Raw genomic sequence first — 16,603 nt, 5'->3', positions numbered from 1 at the left:
CCAGACCACCCCCACCAAGAGCTTCGGCTTTATTGAAGGAGACGGTGCTCCTCATCCTCACCTCTAGCTCTGGCAACTGGAGTAAGACGAGGAGGAGGAGGAGGAGGATCCCTAAACCGCACCACATCTGGTTGAACAGATTAAGCACTCTGATCCTGGCTAATGGGTGATACGTCCAAACGTATCTATAATTTCTTATGTTCCATGCGACTTTTATGATGATACTCACATGTTTTATACACATTATATGTCATTATTATGCATTTTCCGGCACTAACCTATTGACGAGATGCCGAAGAGCCAGTTGTTGTTTTCTGTTGTTTTTGGTTTCAGAAATCCTAGTAAGGAAATATTCTCGGAATTGGACGAAATCAACGCCCAGGGTCCTATTTTTCCACGAAGCTTCCAGAAGACCGAGGGGGAAACGAAGTGGGGCCACGAGGCGGCGACACACTAGGGCGGCGCGGCCCAGGTGCTGGCCACGTGGCCCTAGCGTGTGGGCCCCTCATGACGCCCCCTGACCTTCCCTTCCGCCTACTTAAAGCCTTCGTCGCGAATACCCCAGTACCGAGAGCCACGATACGGAAAACCTTCCAGAGACGCCACCGCCGCCAATCCCATCTCGGGGGATTCGGGAGATCGCCTCCGGCACCTCGCCGGAGAGGGGAATCATCTCCCGGAGGTCTCTTCATCGCCATGATCGCCTCCGGATCGATGTGTGAGTAGTCCACCCCCGGACTATGGGTCCATAGCAAGTAGCTAGATGGTTGTCTTCTCCTCATTGTGCTATCATGTTAGATCTTGTGAGCTGCCTATCATGATCAAGATCATCTATTTGTAATGCTACATGTTGTGTTTGTTGGGATCCGATGAATATTGAATACTATGTCAAGTTGATTATCAATCTATCATATATGTTATTTATGTTCTTGCATGCTCTCCGTTGCTAGTAGAGGCTCTGGCCAAGTTGATACTTGTGACTCCAAGAGGGAGTATTTATGCTCGATAGTGGGTTCATGCCTCCATTAAATGCAGGACGAGTGACGAGAAAGTTCTAAGGTTGTGGATGTGCTGTTGCTACTAGGGATAAAACATCGATGCTTTGTCTAAGGATATTTGTGTTGATTACATTACGCACCATACTTAATGCAATTGTCTGTTGTTTACAACTTAATACCGGAAGGGGTTCGGATGATAACCTGAAAGTGGACTTTTTAGGCATAGATGCATGCTGGATAGCGGTCTATGTACTTTGTCGTAATGGCCTGATTAAATATCATAGTACTCATCATGATATATGTATGTGCATTGTTATTCCTTCTTTATTTGTCAATTGCCCAACTGTAATTTGTTCACCCAACATCTGTTTATCTTATGGGAGAGACACCACTAGTGAACTGTGGACCCCGGTCCTATTCTTTACATCTGAAATACAATCTACTGCAATTGTTCTTACTGTTCTTCGCAAACAATCATCATCATCCACACTATACATCTAATCCTTTGTTTACAACAAGCCGGTGAGATTGACAACCTCACTGTTACGTTGGGGCAAAGTACTTTGATTGTGTTGTGCAGGTTCCACGTTGGCGCCGGAATCCCTGGTGTTGCGCCGCACTACATTTCGCCGCCATCAACCTTCAACGTGCTTCTTGGCTCCTACTGGTTCGATAAACATTGGTTTCTTTCTGAGGGAAAACTTGCTACTGTACGCATCACACCTTCCTCTTGGGGTTCCCAACGGACGTGTGTTAACTGCACGCATCAAGCATATTTTCTGGCGCCGTTGCCGGGGAGATCAAGACACGCTGCAAGGGGAGTCTCCCACTTCCAATCTCTTTACTTTGTTTTTGTCTTGCTTTATTTTATTTACTACTTTGTTTGCTGCACTAAAACAAAACACAAAAAAATTAGTTGCTAGTTTTACTTTATTTATTGTCTTGTTCTCCATATTAAAAACACAAAAAAAATAGTTACTTGCATTTACTTTATTTAGTTTGCTTTATTTACTATTGCTAAAATGGGTACTGTTGAGAATACTAAGTTGTGTGATTTCACTAGCACAAATAATAATGATTTCTTATGCACACCTATTGCTCCACCTGCTACTACAGTAGAATTCTTTGAAATTAAACCTGCTTTACTGAATCTTGTTATGAGAGAGCAATTTTCACGGTGTTAGTTCCGATGATCGTCGTTGCCCATCTTAATAATTTTGTTGAACTATGTGAAATGCAAAAGTATAAGGATGTAGATGGTGATATTATAAAATTAAAATTGTTTCCTTTCTCCTTAAGAGGAAGAGCTAAAGATTGGTTGCTATCTCTTCCTAGAAATAGTATTGATTCATGGACTAAATGTAAGGATGCTTTTATTGGTAGATATTATCCTCCCGCTAAAATTATATCTTTGAGAAGTAGCATAATGAATTTTAAGCAATTGGATAATGAACATGTTGCTCAAGCATGGGAGAGAATGAAATCTTTGGTAAAGAATTGCCCTACCCATGGACTAACTACTTGGATGATCATCCAAACCTTTTATGCAGGATCGAATTTTTCTTCGCGGAACCTATTGGATTCAGCTGCTGGAGGTACCTTTATGTCCATAACCTTGGGGGCGGCAATAAAGCTTCTTGATGATATGATGATAAATTACTCTGAATGGCACACAGAAAGAGCTCCACAAGGTAAGAAGGTAAATTATGTTGAAAAAACCTCCTCCTTGAGTGATAAGATTGATGCTATTATGTGTATGCTTGTGAATGGTAGATCTAATGTTGATCCTAATAATGTTCCTTTAGCTTCATTGGTTGCCCAAGAAGAACATGTTGATGTGAATTTCATTAAAAGTAATAATTTCAACAACAATGCTTATAGCAATAATTCTGGTAACAACTATAGGCCATATCCTTCTGCTAATAGTAATAGTTATGGTAATTCTTATGGGAATTCTTACAACAATAATAGGAATGTACCCCCTGGTCTTGACACCATGCTTAAAGAATTTATTAGTACACAAACTGCTTTTAACAAATCTGTTGAAGAAAAGCTTGATAAAATTGATATTCTTGCTTCTAAGGTTGATAGACTTGCCTCGATGTTGATCTTTTAAAATTGAAAGTTATGCCTAATAAGGATAATGAAAATAAGATTGTTACTACAGCAAATGCCATCCAAGTTAGAATTAATGAGAATATAAGATTGATGGCTGAATTGCATGCTAGGTGGGAAAGAGAAGAAAATGAAAAACTTGCTAAAGAGAATAATGTAACTAAAGTTTGGACTATTACCACCACTAGTAATGATAATGCTTCACATGTTGCTACACCCCCTACTATCAATGGTAAAATAATTGGTGTTGGCAATGTTTCTACTCCTAGTGCAAAGCGTGCAAAATTGCCTGAAACTGCTAAAACTGCTGAAACTGCTTGTGATAAAACTGCTGAAATTTTTTCCAACATTGGGGACAATGATCTCATTGATGTAGATAATAATGATTTAGATTTTGATGATTGTCACATCTCTGAAGTTATAAAGTTCTTACAAAAACTTGCTAAAACTCCCAATGCTAGTGCTATAAATTTGGCCTTTACAAAACATATTACAAATGCTCTCATAAAAGCTAGAGAAGATAAACTAAAACTTGAAACTTCTATTCCTAGAAAGTTAGAAGATGGTTGGGAGCCCATTATTAAGATGAGGGTCAATGATTTGGATTGTAATGCTTTATGTGATCTTGGTACAAGTATTTCTGTTATGCCTAAGAAAATCTATGATATGCTTGACTTGCCACCATTGAAAAATTGTTATTTGGATATTAATCTTGCTGATAATGCTATAAAGAAACCTTTGGGGAGGATTGATAATGTTCGCATTATGGTTAACTATAACCTTGTCCCCGTTGATTTTGTTGTCTTGGATATTGAATGCAATGCATCTTGTCCCATTATATTGGGAAGACCTTTTCTTCGAACTGTTGGTGCCACCATTGATATGAAGGAAGGTAATATTAAATATCAATTTCCTCTCAAGAAAGGTATGGAACACTTCCCTAGAAAGAGAATGAAGTTACCTTATGATTATATTATTAGAACAAATTATGATGTTGATGCTTCATCTCTTGATAATACTTGATTCACACTTTCTGCGCCTAGCTGAAAGGCGTTAAAGAAAAGCGCTTATGGGAGACAACCCATCACTTTACTACAGCACTTTTGTTTTATATTTGAGTCTTGGAAGTTGTTACTACTGTAGCAACCTCTCCTTATCTTTATTTTATTGCATTGTTGTGCCAAGTAAAGTCTTTGATAGTAAAGTCAATACTAGATTTGGATTACTCGCGCGAAACATATTTCTTGCTGTCACGAATTTGGGTATGGTTCTCCGTAGGTAACTCGGAAAAATCTGCCAATTTACGTGCGTGATCCTCGGATATGTACGCAACTTTCATTCAATTTGGGCATTTTCATCCGAGCAAGTCTGGTGCCTCTAAAAAATTCGTCTTTACGGATTGTTCTGTTTTGACAGATTCTGCCTTTTATTTCGCATTGCCTGTTTTGCTATGTTTGATGGATTTCTTTGTTCCATTAACTTTTAGTAGCTTTGTGCAATGTCCGGAAGTGTTAAGAATGATTATGTCACCTCTGAATATATGAATTATGCAATCGACCCTCTAATGAGTTTGTTTTGAGTTTGGTGTGGAGGAAGTTTTCAAGGGTCAAGAGAGGAGGATGATACAATATGATTAAGAAGAGTGAAAAGTCAAAGCTTGGGGATGCCCCCGTGGTTCATCCCTGCATATTTTAAGAAGACTCAACCGATGAAGTTGAAGTCGCGCCGTGGTTGCTGGTGTACCATGGCCGACGATTTTTGGTCCCTCCGTGGTGCATGTCAAAACTTTTTTTTCTCGTTTTTGAGGCCACCTAGCCCGACGAAAGCGGCCAAAACGTCGCGTATGGTGGCCCGGGACGTGGTGCATCTCGAAATCTCGGGTTCGCCGGCCAAGTCAACGCAAATCCGCACCGCCGAGGGATGTAGGGCCCAGATGGCAGCCTCTCTGGCATTGTTTTTTTCTAGATCGCGCCATCTCGTTCAACGTTCTCCGATCGAGCCGTTTACGATGCGGGATCATGGGTCCCGCATGTCATCCTCTATGAACCAAAATTCTTTCTATTCTTGGATTTTTTTTTGACCCCCGATTTCCGGCTACTTCCTTTTTCTTTTGATCCCTTGCCGCCTTGGAAACGTTGAGACCGCTGCTGCTAAATGGGACCCGCATGTCATCCTCTATGAGCAATAAACTTTCTTTTCTTGGAGTTTTTTTGGCACCTCATATTTTGTCACTTGCCTTTTTTTTCGATCCCCCGCCGCCTCTCAAACGGTGATACCGCTGGCTGCTAAATGGGACCCGCATGTCATCCTCTATGTACTATAAAACTTTCTTTTCTTGGATTTTTTTTGGCACCTCATATTTGGTCACTTGCCTTTTTCTTTCGATCCCCTGCCGCCTCTCAAACGGTGATACCGCTGCTGCTAAATGGGACCCGCATGTCATCCTCTATGGACTATAAAACTTTCTTTTCTTGAATTATTTTTGCTCCCGATATTTGGTCACTTGCCTTTTTCTTTCGATCCCCTGCCGCCTCTCAAACAGAGTGAGACCGCTGCGTGCTAAATGGGACCCGCATGTCATCCTCTATGAGCAATCAACTTTCTTTTCTTGGAGTTTTTTTGGCACCTCATATTTGGTCACTTGCCTTTTTCTTTCGATCTCATGCCACGTTTGAAACGTTGAGGAACCTCGTCGGCTCATGGGACCCGCATGTCATCCTCTATGTGCTATAAAAGTTTCCTTTGTTGGATTTTTTTTCACCCTCTCGATTTTTGGCTTGCCTTTTTCTTTTGATCCCCCGCCCCTTTGAAACGTTGAGTAAGCTGTTGGCTCAAGGGACCCGCATGTCATCCTCTATGTCCATCAACTTTCTTTTCTTGGATTTTTTTTCACCCCCTAATTACTAGCTACTTTCTTTTTCTTTTCATCTCAAGCCGCATTACAAACATTGAGACCGCTGCTGCAAAATGGGACCCACATGTCATCCTCTATGTACAATAAATCTTGGATTATTTTTGGCTCCTGATATTTGGTCACTTGCCTTTTTATTTCGATCTCATGCCACCTTTGAAACGTTGAGTAAGCTGCTGGCTCATGGGTCCCGCATGTCATCCTCTACGAACAATAAAAGTTTCCTTTCTTGGAGTTATTTTTGACCCCTAATTTCTGGCTATTTGCCTTTTTTCTTTTGATCCCCTGCCCCCTTTGAAACGATGAGGACGTTGTTGGCAGGTCGGTCCCACATGTCATCCTCTATGAACAATAAAAGTTTCCTTCGGTGGATTTATTTTTGACCCCTAATTAATTTCTGGCTATTTCCTTTTTTTCTTTTGATCCCCTGCCGCCTTGGAATTGTTGAGAATGCTGCTGCCTCATTTTTCTTTTGGTCCTGTGCCGCCTTGGAAACGTTGAGACCGCTGCTACAAAATGGGACCCGCATGTCATCCCTCTATGTACAATAAAGTTTCTTTTCTTGGATTATTTTTGGCTCCTGATATTATGTCACTTGGCTTTTTCTTTCGATCTCATGCCGACTTTGAAACGTTGAGGATGCTGCTGCCTCATGGGTCCCGCATGTCATCCTCTCAGAATGATAAATGTTTTCTTTTCTTTTATTTTTTTACCAACTGATTTTTGGATTTTTTTATTTTCGATCCCCTGCCGCCTTTGAAACGTTGACGACGCTGCTGGCTCATGGGTCCCCGATGTCAGCCTCCCCGTACAAGAAACATGTGATATTTTATTTTGCAGACAATAAACGTTGTATTTCGCTCCGAGCTATTGCAAACGGATAAATTAAATCTTTATATCTACATAAACAAACTTATATGTTGAATCTCCTTGTTTTTTGTTTTTGCGAAGCATAGGACTTTCCTGTTTTTTTTTTTTTTTGAGAAAAATTCGACCTTTCCTGTTTTGGAGTGGGCTGAAATTGTACGAGTCAAAAGGCCCAGCAGGATAGTTCGAAGGCCCGAATGTCCAGATACAGCCCAATTGAAATCTTTCTTTTCTTGGATTTTTTTTCACACCCTGATTTCTAGCTACTTCATTTTTCTTTCGGTCCTGTGCCGCCTTGGAAGCGTTGAGACCGCTGCTACAAAATGGGACCCACATGTCATCCTCTATGTACAATAAAGTTTCTTTTCTTGGATTATTTTTGGCTCCTGATATTATGTCACTTGCCTTTTTCTTTCAATCTCATGCCGACTTTGAAACGTTGAGGAAGCTGCTGGCTCATGGGTCCCGCATGTCATCCTCTATGAACAATAAAAGTTTCCTTTGTTGGATTTATTTTTTTCCCCTAATTTCCGGCTATTTGCCTTTTTCTTTTGACCCCTGCCCCCTTTGAAACGATGACGACGCAGCTGGCAAGTCGGTCCCACATGTCATCCTCTATGAACAATAAAAGTTTCCTTTGATGGATTTATTTTTTACCCTAATTAATTTCTGGCTATTTCCTTTTTTCTTTTGATCCCCTGCCGCCTTGAAATAGTTGAGGATGCTGCTGCCTCATGGGTCCCGCATGTCATCCTCTCAGAAAGGTAAATGTTTCTTTTCTTGAATTTGTTTACCAACTGATTTTTGGCTTATTTTTTCTTTCGATCTCCTGCCACCTTTAAAACGTTGACGACGATGCTGGCTCATGGGTCCCCAATGTCAGCCTCCCCATACTGCAAATCCTCTTCTCGCAAAGGTTGTATTTCTAGATAGATAAGGTGGATTCGAATCGCCATGGTTCGAGCAGCTCGGGTAAGCCTTCTTGCATTGATTAATGGAAGTAGTGTATAGCAAGGTCAAGACATGTGGCTCGGTGTAATGAATCTATTTGAATCATGTTGTGGGTTCAATCTGATAGTTCTCTAACAGGTCGGCCAAAATAGAAATTAAGTTTTTTTCTAAAACGGAAATGCAAATTAAGATGAACACAAACATTAGTTATCATAATAGCTGATCATACATACATACTTGCTAAGAGCAAAAGCTTGCCGAGTTTTACCACCCATACAATTAATTAGCAGATTCGGATAAGATAACCTTATATAAGTATAACTACAAATGCATTTGCTAAGGGCTCATGGGGCAACGGAACTAGACAACCGCGAACTTTATGACCAAGCATGTCACAACGGCATCGAAAGATCTTGACCTTCAACTTTGATCCAATGCGAAGTTTGGCACCGTCAATGAACTTTTTCCACTGGAAGTAACAGACCAAGCGGCCATCCGTGGGACCGACGGAGTACCGTCCCTCCACGGTGAGACCTTCACTCTCCATGACGAGGGATATCTTGCCCCTTCGGCCAGCATTGAGATCCTTGGAGATACTTTTAGGCAATTTCTGATTCAAAGCAAGAGATACCACCAAAAATTAGTCAATGGCACCAATGCACTGAACCATGTGAGACTTTGAGCGGAGAAGACATCAAGATAAGAGCAGTTATGCTTGTCATATACTCACGAACATAGCCTTCGGATGCGTCCTGGTCACCACACGGGTGGCCACGGCAATGAGCTGAGACCTCGGTGATCCGGCTGGGGCAGGTGCGGGAGCCTGGGCTGGTACACGAGCTGGTGCCGATGCGGGAGACTGCCGGGCAGGTGCGAGTAAACGGTGCCTCTAGAGGAACCGGTGCCGATGCGAGGAGACCGTTGGGCGAGGTGCGGTAAACGGTGCGGCTAGAGGAACCGGTCTGATGCGGGAGCCTGCTGGGTAGGTGTAGTATATGGGGCCTCTACAGGAACCAATGCCGATGTAGGGGACTCGCTGGGTAGATGCAGTAAACGGAGCTGGTACAGGAACCGGTGCCGATGCGGGGAGAGTGGGAAGCCGGTGCCGGTGCCTGGTGTGGTTGCCCTTTGTGACATCCGCTCATGTTCCATCGGGGGATCCGCAGCTTTGATCATGTTAAACCCAGCAAGCTAGAACAGAGGGAATGGTTTAGAACAAGCTGCTCGTAACAGCTTATCAAAAGATATGAGTAGAAAAAAGTTACTTATTATATATTTGAAAGTGTCTCCAACTCGTAAGCGGTTACGTATATCTGCCCGTTTGAGTTTCGATCCTCGGCTCGTCGCCCTTCTTCAGACCGTAGTCAAAAGCAAACTTTCTCCAATCATGTCCATACAAATATGTGATGGCCTGCGTCTTGTAGACATACACCTCATAGACCGTGTAGGTGTTCATCAATTTGCCATTGCCATGCATAGTGAAAGACCCTTCATGCGGACACATCCGGTTAATCATTGGACGAAGTTCACAAGGTACGATCTCGCATGTGAAAATTGATACAAATGTAAGAAGCAGGGAAGACTAAAAACAAGACTTTACTATATGCCAATTCATGCTAAACCACTGAGAATACATACCTGTAACTCTGTGAAGGAGCTACTAGAAAGGTAGATAGAGCCATAGGAGGTGTTATATGCGGGGTATATACATGGGCCCGCCATATTCCCGCAAGCTCGGCATCGGGATGGTGAAGGAAACATGGGAGGTACTACTGGTGCGTAGCGCTGAATGTAAGTGGAAGAATTAGGTTGTGTAAAGTGCATAGTTACGAGCAATGCAAATGTTGACAAGCGAGTGCATAACACTATGTTACAAACTGAACAGTGAAAAATTAGTGTATGATGAATATAAGCATGCTAATTTGGTGTTTCCGAATTCCAAAAAGCATTAGACAGAGCCGGTGATAATATCAGACATAAATCATGGCATGTATATGTGGCTTAAGAAAATATACCCGAACCCTTGGATGGTTACGGCCCGGCTGGTCCTTGGACTTGATCTTATATAAGCATCCAGAAGGTGGGGCTGACAGTAACTTGGTGGCAGCCTCTGCAGATGCCTCATCAGCAGCAGTTGCAATCCTTTTGACCAATGAAGGGTTAGCGAGTTTCGGTCGCATATGAAAATTGAAGAGCAACGGACATCGACGGTGATATATAAAATGAATCTATGAGACAACGATGCATATAGTGCTTGGATGTAAGTGTAAGAATAGGTGTGTGTGTTTCGAACTATTGGTAAGCATTAGACAAAGCCGGCAATAAACGGACAAAAATCAAATCGTGTATGAGGATTAAGAAAATATACACCTTCGAAAAGGGTACCACCCAGTGGCCCGTGGCCTTGTGCTTGAGGAGGTTTTCGGAAGATGGTGGCGGCACCATCGTCTTCACAGCAGCCTCATCGGGATCATTTTTTATCCATTTGAGTAGAGGCACGAAGTTTCATCCTGCATATGAATAGCAACGAGAACTCATCATTGATATTTAATAAATCTATGAGATAGACTGATGCAAATAGTGCGGGTGTAAGTGGAAGAATAGGGTTGTGCATAGAGAACAGTTGACAACAATGCAAATGATTACAAAAGAAGCCAATGGAAATCAACAATTTATATACTGGATGAGACAGACTGAAAAGTGAAAAATTAGTGTATGATGATTGTAAGCAAACGCAGTGTTTCTGAACTTTTGGTAAGCATTAGACAAAGCCAACAGTAATTAAACAGATAATAATGAAATCATGTATGTGGATTAAGAAAATATACCAGATTCATTAAAAGGTCGCCACCCAGCTGGCCCATGGCCTCGTGCTTGTAGAGGTTTTCGGAAGATGGTGCCTGATGGCGTGTATTTCACACGTTCGTTGGGCAACCCCAAGAGGAAGGTATGATGCGCACAGCAGCAAGTTTTCCCTCAGAAAGAAACCAAGGTTTATCGAACCAGGAGGAGCCAAGAAGCACGTTGAAGGTTGATGGCGGCGGGATGTAGTGCGGCGCAACACCGGAGATTCCGGCGCCAACGTGGAACCCGCACAACACAACCAAAGTACTTTGCCCCAACGAAACAAGTGAGGTTGTCAATCTCACCGGCTTGCTGTAACAAAGGATTAACCGTATTGTGTGGAAGATGATTGTTTGCGAGAGAAAACGAGTAAAACAAGTATTGCGGCGATTTGTATTTCGGTATTAAAGAATGGACCGGGGTCCACAGTTCACTAGAGGTGTCTCTCCCATAAGATAAAAGCATGTTGGGTGAACAAATTACGATCGGGCAATTGACAAATAGAGAGGGCATAACAATGCACATACATGACATGATAAGTATAGTGAGATTTAATTGGGCATTACGACAAAGTACATAGACCACCATCCAAGCTGCATCTATGCCTAAAAAGTCCACCTTCGAGGTTATCATCCGAACCCCCTCCAGTATTAAGTTGCAAAGCAACGTACAATTGCATTAAGTATGGTGCGTAATGTAATCAACAACTACATCCTCGGACATAGCGCCAATGTTTTATCCCTAGTGGCAAGAGCACAACACAACCTTAGAACTTTCTGTCACTGTCCCAGGTGTCAATGCAGGCATGAACCCACTATCGAGCATAAGTACTCCCTCTTGGAGTTAAAAGTAAAAAACTTGGCCAGAGCCTCTACTAGAAACGGAGAGCATGCAAGATCATAAACAACACATGTGTAATAACTTGATAATTAACATGACATGGTATTCTCTATCCATCGGATCCCGACAAACACAACATATAGAATTACAGATAGATGATCTTGATCATGTTAGGCAGCTCACAAGATCCAACAATGAAGCACAATGAGGAGAAGACAACCATCTAGCTACTGCTATGGACCCATAGTCTAGGGGTGAACTACTCACTCATCACTCCGGAGGCGACCATGGCGGTGTAGAGTCCTCCGGGAGATGAATCCCCTCTCCGGCAGGGTGCCGGAGGAGATCTCCGGAATCCCCGAGATGGGATCGGCGGCGGCGGCGTCTCGGTAGGTTTTCCGTATCGTGGTTTTTCGCATCGGGGGTTTCGCGACGGAGGCTTTAAGTAGGCGGAAGGGCGGAGTCGGGGGCCGGACGAGGGGCCCACACTATAGGTCGGCGCGGCCAGGGCTTGGGCCGCGCCGCCCTATAGTTTGGCCACCTCGTGGCCCCACTTCGTGTGTTCTTCGGTCTTCTGGAAGCTCCGTGGAAAAATAGGACCCTGGGTCTTCGTTTCGTCCAATTCCGAGAATATTTCGTTACTAGGATTTACGAAACCAAAAACAGCAGAAAACGAGAACTGGCACTTCGGCATCTTGTTAATAGGTTAGTTCCGGAAAATGCACGAATATGACATAAAGTGTGCATAAAACATGTAGGTATCATCAATAATATGGCATAGAACATAAGAAATTATCGATATGTCGGAGACGTATCAAGCATCCCCAAGCTTAGTTCCGCTCGTCCCGAAGCGGGTAAAACGATAACAAAGATAATTTCTGAAGTGATATGCCATCATAACCTTGATCATACTATTTGTAAACATATGTAGTGGATGCAGCGATCAAAACAATGGTGATGACATGAGTAAACAGGTGAATCATATAGCAAAGACTTTTCATGAATAGTACTTCAAGACAAGTATTAATAAGTCTTGCATAAGAGTTAACTCATAAAGCAATAAATCAAAGTAAAGGTATTGAAGCAACACAAAGGAAGATTAAGTTTCAGCGGTTGCTTTCAACTTGTAACATGTATATCTCATGGATAATTGTCAACATAGAGTAATATAACAAGTACAATATGCAAGTATGTAGGAATCAATGCACAGTTCACACAAGTGTTTGCTTCTTGAGGTGGAGAGAAATAGGTGAACTGACTCAACATAAAAGTAAAGAGAATGGTCCTTCAAAGAGGAAAGCATCGATTGCTATATTTGTGCTAGAGCTTTTATTTTGAAAACATGAAACAATTTTGTCAACGGTAGTAATAAAGCATATGAGTTATGTACATTATATCTTACAAGTTGCAAGTCTCATGCATAGTATACTAATAGTGCCCGCACCTTGTCCTAATTAACTTGGACTACCGGATCTTTGCAATGCACATGTTTTGACCAAGTGTCACAATGGGGTACCTCCATGTCGCCTGTACAAAGGTCTAAGGAGAAAGCTCGCATTTTGGATTTCTCGCTTTTGATTATTCTCAACTTAGACATCCATACCGGGACAACATGGACAACAGATAATGGACTCCTCTTAAATGCATAAGCATGTGGCAACAATTTTTATTCTCAAATGAGATTGAGGATATGTGTCCAAACTGAAACTTCCACCATGAATCATGGCTTTAGTTAGCGGCCCAAAGTTCTTCTCTAACAACATGCATGCTCCAACCATGAAGCTGGTAGATCTCTCTTGCTTCAGACAAGACGGACATGCATAGCAACTCACATGATATCCAACAAAGAATAGTTGATGGCGTCCCCGAAACATGGTTATCGCTTAACAAGCAACTTAATAAGAGATAAAGTGCATAAGTACATATTCAATACTACAATAGTTTTTAAGCTATTTGTCCCATGAGCTATATATTGCAAAGGTGAATGATGGAATTTTAAAGGTAGCACTCAAGCAATTTACTTTGGAATGGCGGATAAATACCATGTAGTAGGTAGGTATGGTGGACACAAATGGCATAGTGGTTGGCTCAAGTATTTTGGATGCATGAGAAGTATTCCCTCTCGATACAAGGTTTAGGCTAGCAAGGTTATTTGAAACAAACACAAGGATGAACAGTACAGCAAAACTCACATAAAAGACATATGGTAAACATTATAAGACTCCATACCGTCTTCCTTGTTGTTCAAAACTCAATACTAGATGTTATCTAGACTCTAGAGAAACCAAATATGCAAACCAAATTAGCAAGCTCTAAGTATTTCTTCATTAATGGGTGCAAAGTATATGATGCAAGAGCTTAAACATGAGCACAACAATTGCCAAGTATCAAATTATCCAAGACATTTTAGAGTTACTACATGTATCATTTTCCAATTCCAACCATATAACAATTTAACGAAGAAGAAACTTCGCCATGAATACTATGAGTAGAGCCTAAGGACATATTTGTCCATATGCAACAGCGGAGCGTGTCTCTCTCCCATAAAGTGAATGCTAGGATCCATTTTATTCAAACAAAACAAAAAACAAAAACAAACCGACGCTCCAAGCAAAGTACATAAGATGTGGCCGAATAAAAATATAGTTTCGGGGGAGGAACTCGATAATGTTGTCGATGAAGAAGGGGATGCCTTGGGCATCCCCAAGCTTAGACGTTTGAGTCTTCTTAATATATGCAGGGGTGAACCACCGGGGCATCCCCAAGCTTAGAGCTTTCACTCTCCTTGATCATATTGCATCATACTCCTCTCTTGATCCTTGAAAACTTCCTCCACACCAAACTCGAAACAACTCATTAGAGGGTTAGTGCATAATAAAAATTCACATGTTCAGAGGTGACACAGTTATTATTAACACTTCTGGACATTGCATAAAGCTACTGGACATTAGTGGATCAAAGAAATTCATCCAACATAGCAAAAGAGGCAATGCGAAATAAAAGACAGAATCTGTCAAAACAGAACAGTCCGTAAAGATGGATTTTATTAGGCCACCAGACTTGCTCAAACGAAAATGCTCAAATTGAATGAAAGTTGCGTACATATCTGAGGATCATGCTCGTAAATTGGCGTAATTTTCTGAGCTACCTACAGGGAGATAGACCCAGATTCGTGACAGCAAAGAAATGCGGAACTGCGTGATAATCCAAATCTAGTACTTACTTTTCTATCAAAGACTTTACTTGGCACAACAAAACATAAAACTAAGATAAGGAGAGGTTGCTACAGTAGTAAACAACTTCCAAGACACAAATATAAAACAAAAATACTGTAGTAAAAACATGGGTTGTCTCCCATAAGCGCTTTTCTTTAACGCCTTTCGGCTAGGCGCGAAAGTGTGTATCAAGTAACATCAAGAGACGAAGCATCAACATCATAATTTGTTCTAATGATAGAATCATAAGGTACCTTCATTCTCTTTCTAGGGAAGTGTTCCATACCTTTCTTGAGAGGAAATTGATATTTAATATTACCTTCCTTCATATCAATAGTAGCACCAACGGTTCGAAGAAAAGGTCTTCCCAATATAATGGGGCAAGATGCATTGCATTCAATATCCAAGACAATAAAATCAACGGGGACAAGGTTATTGTTAACCATAATATGAACATTATCAACTTTCCCCAAAGGTTTCTTTTTAGCATTATCTGCGAGATTAACATCCAAATAACAATTCTTCAATGGTGGCAAGTCAAGCATATCATAGACTTTTTAGGCATAACAGAAATACTTGCACCAAGATCACATAAGGCATTACAATCAAAATCTTTGACTCTCATTTTAATGATGGGCTCCCAACCATCCTCTAGCTTTCTAGGAATAGAAGTTTCAAGTTTTAGTTTCTCTTCTCTAGCTTTTATGAGAGCATTTGTAATATGTTTTGTGAAAGCCAAATTTATAGCACTAGCATTGGGACTTTTAGCAAGTTTTTGTAAGAACTTTATAACTTCAGAGATATGGCAATCATCAAAATCTAAATCATTACAATCTAAAGCAATGGGATTATCATCCCCAAGGTTGGAAAAAATTTCAGCGGTTTTATCACAAGTAGTTTCGGCGGTTTTAGCGATTTCGAGTAATTTTGCGCGCTTTGCACTAGGAGTAGAAGCATTGCCAACACCAATTATTTTATCATGGATAGTAGGAGGTGCAGCAACATATGAATCATTAGCATTGCTAGTGGTGGTAATAGTCCAAACTTTAGCTACATTTTCCTTTTTAGCTAGTTTTTCATTTTCTTCTCTATCCCACCTAGCTCGTGAGTTCAGCCATTAATCTTATATTCTCATTAATTCTAACTTGGATGGCATTTGCTGTAGTAACAATTTTATTTTCAATATCCCTATTAGGCATAACTTTCGATTTCAAAAGATCAACATCGGAGGCAAGACTATCAACTCTAGAAACAAGAATATCAATTTTATTGAGCTTTTCCTCAACAGATTTGTTAAAGGCGGTTTGTGTACTAATAAATTCTTTAAGCATGGCTTCAAGTCCAGGGGGTGTATTCCTATTATTGTTGTAAGAATTCCCATAAGAATTAGCATAACCGTTACCATTATTATAAGGATATGGCCTATAGTTATTACTAGAATTGTTCGATAAGCATTGTTGTTGAAATTATTATTTTTAATGAAGTTTACATCAACATGTTCTTCTTGGGCAACTAATGAAGCTAATGGAACATTATTAGGATCAACATTAGTCCTATCATTCGCAAGCATAGACATAATAGCATCAACCTTATCATTCAAGGAAGAGGATTCTTCAACAGAATTTACCTTCTTACCTTGTGGAGCTCTTTCAGTGTGCCATTCAGAGTAATTAACCATCATATTATCAAGAAGCTTTGTTGCTTCACCAAGAGTGATGGACATAAAGGTACCTCCAGCAGCTGAATCCAATAAATTCCGCGAAGAAAAATTTAGTCCTGCATAGAAGGTTTGGATGATCATCCAAGTAGTCGAGTCCATGGGTTGGGAAATTTTTAACCAGAGATTTCATTCTTTCCCAAGC

Source organism: Lolium rigidum, chromosome 2 (assembly GCF_022539505.1).
Source record: "Lolium rigidum isolate FL_2022 chromosome 2, APGP_CSIRO_Lrig_0.1, whole genome shotgun sequence".
Lineage (NCBI taxonomy): Eukaryota > Viridiplantae > Streptophyta > Magnoliopsida > Poales > Poaceae > Lolium > Lolium rigidum.
This window is presented reverse-complemented; position numbering follows the sequence as displayed.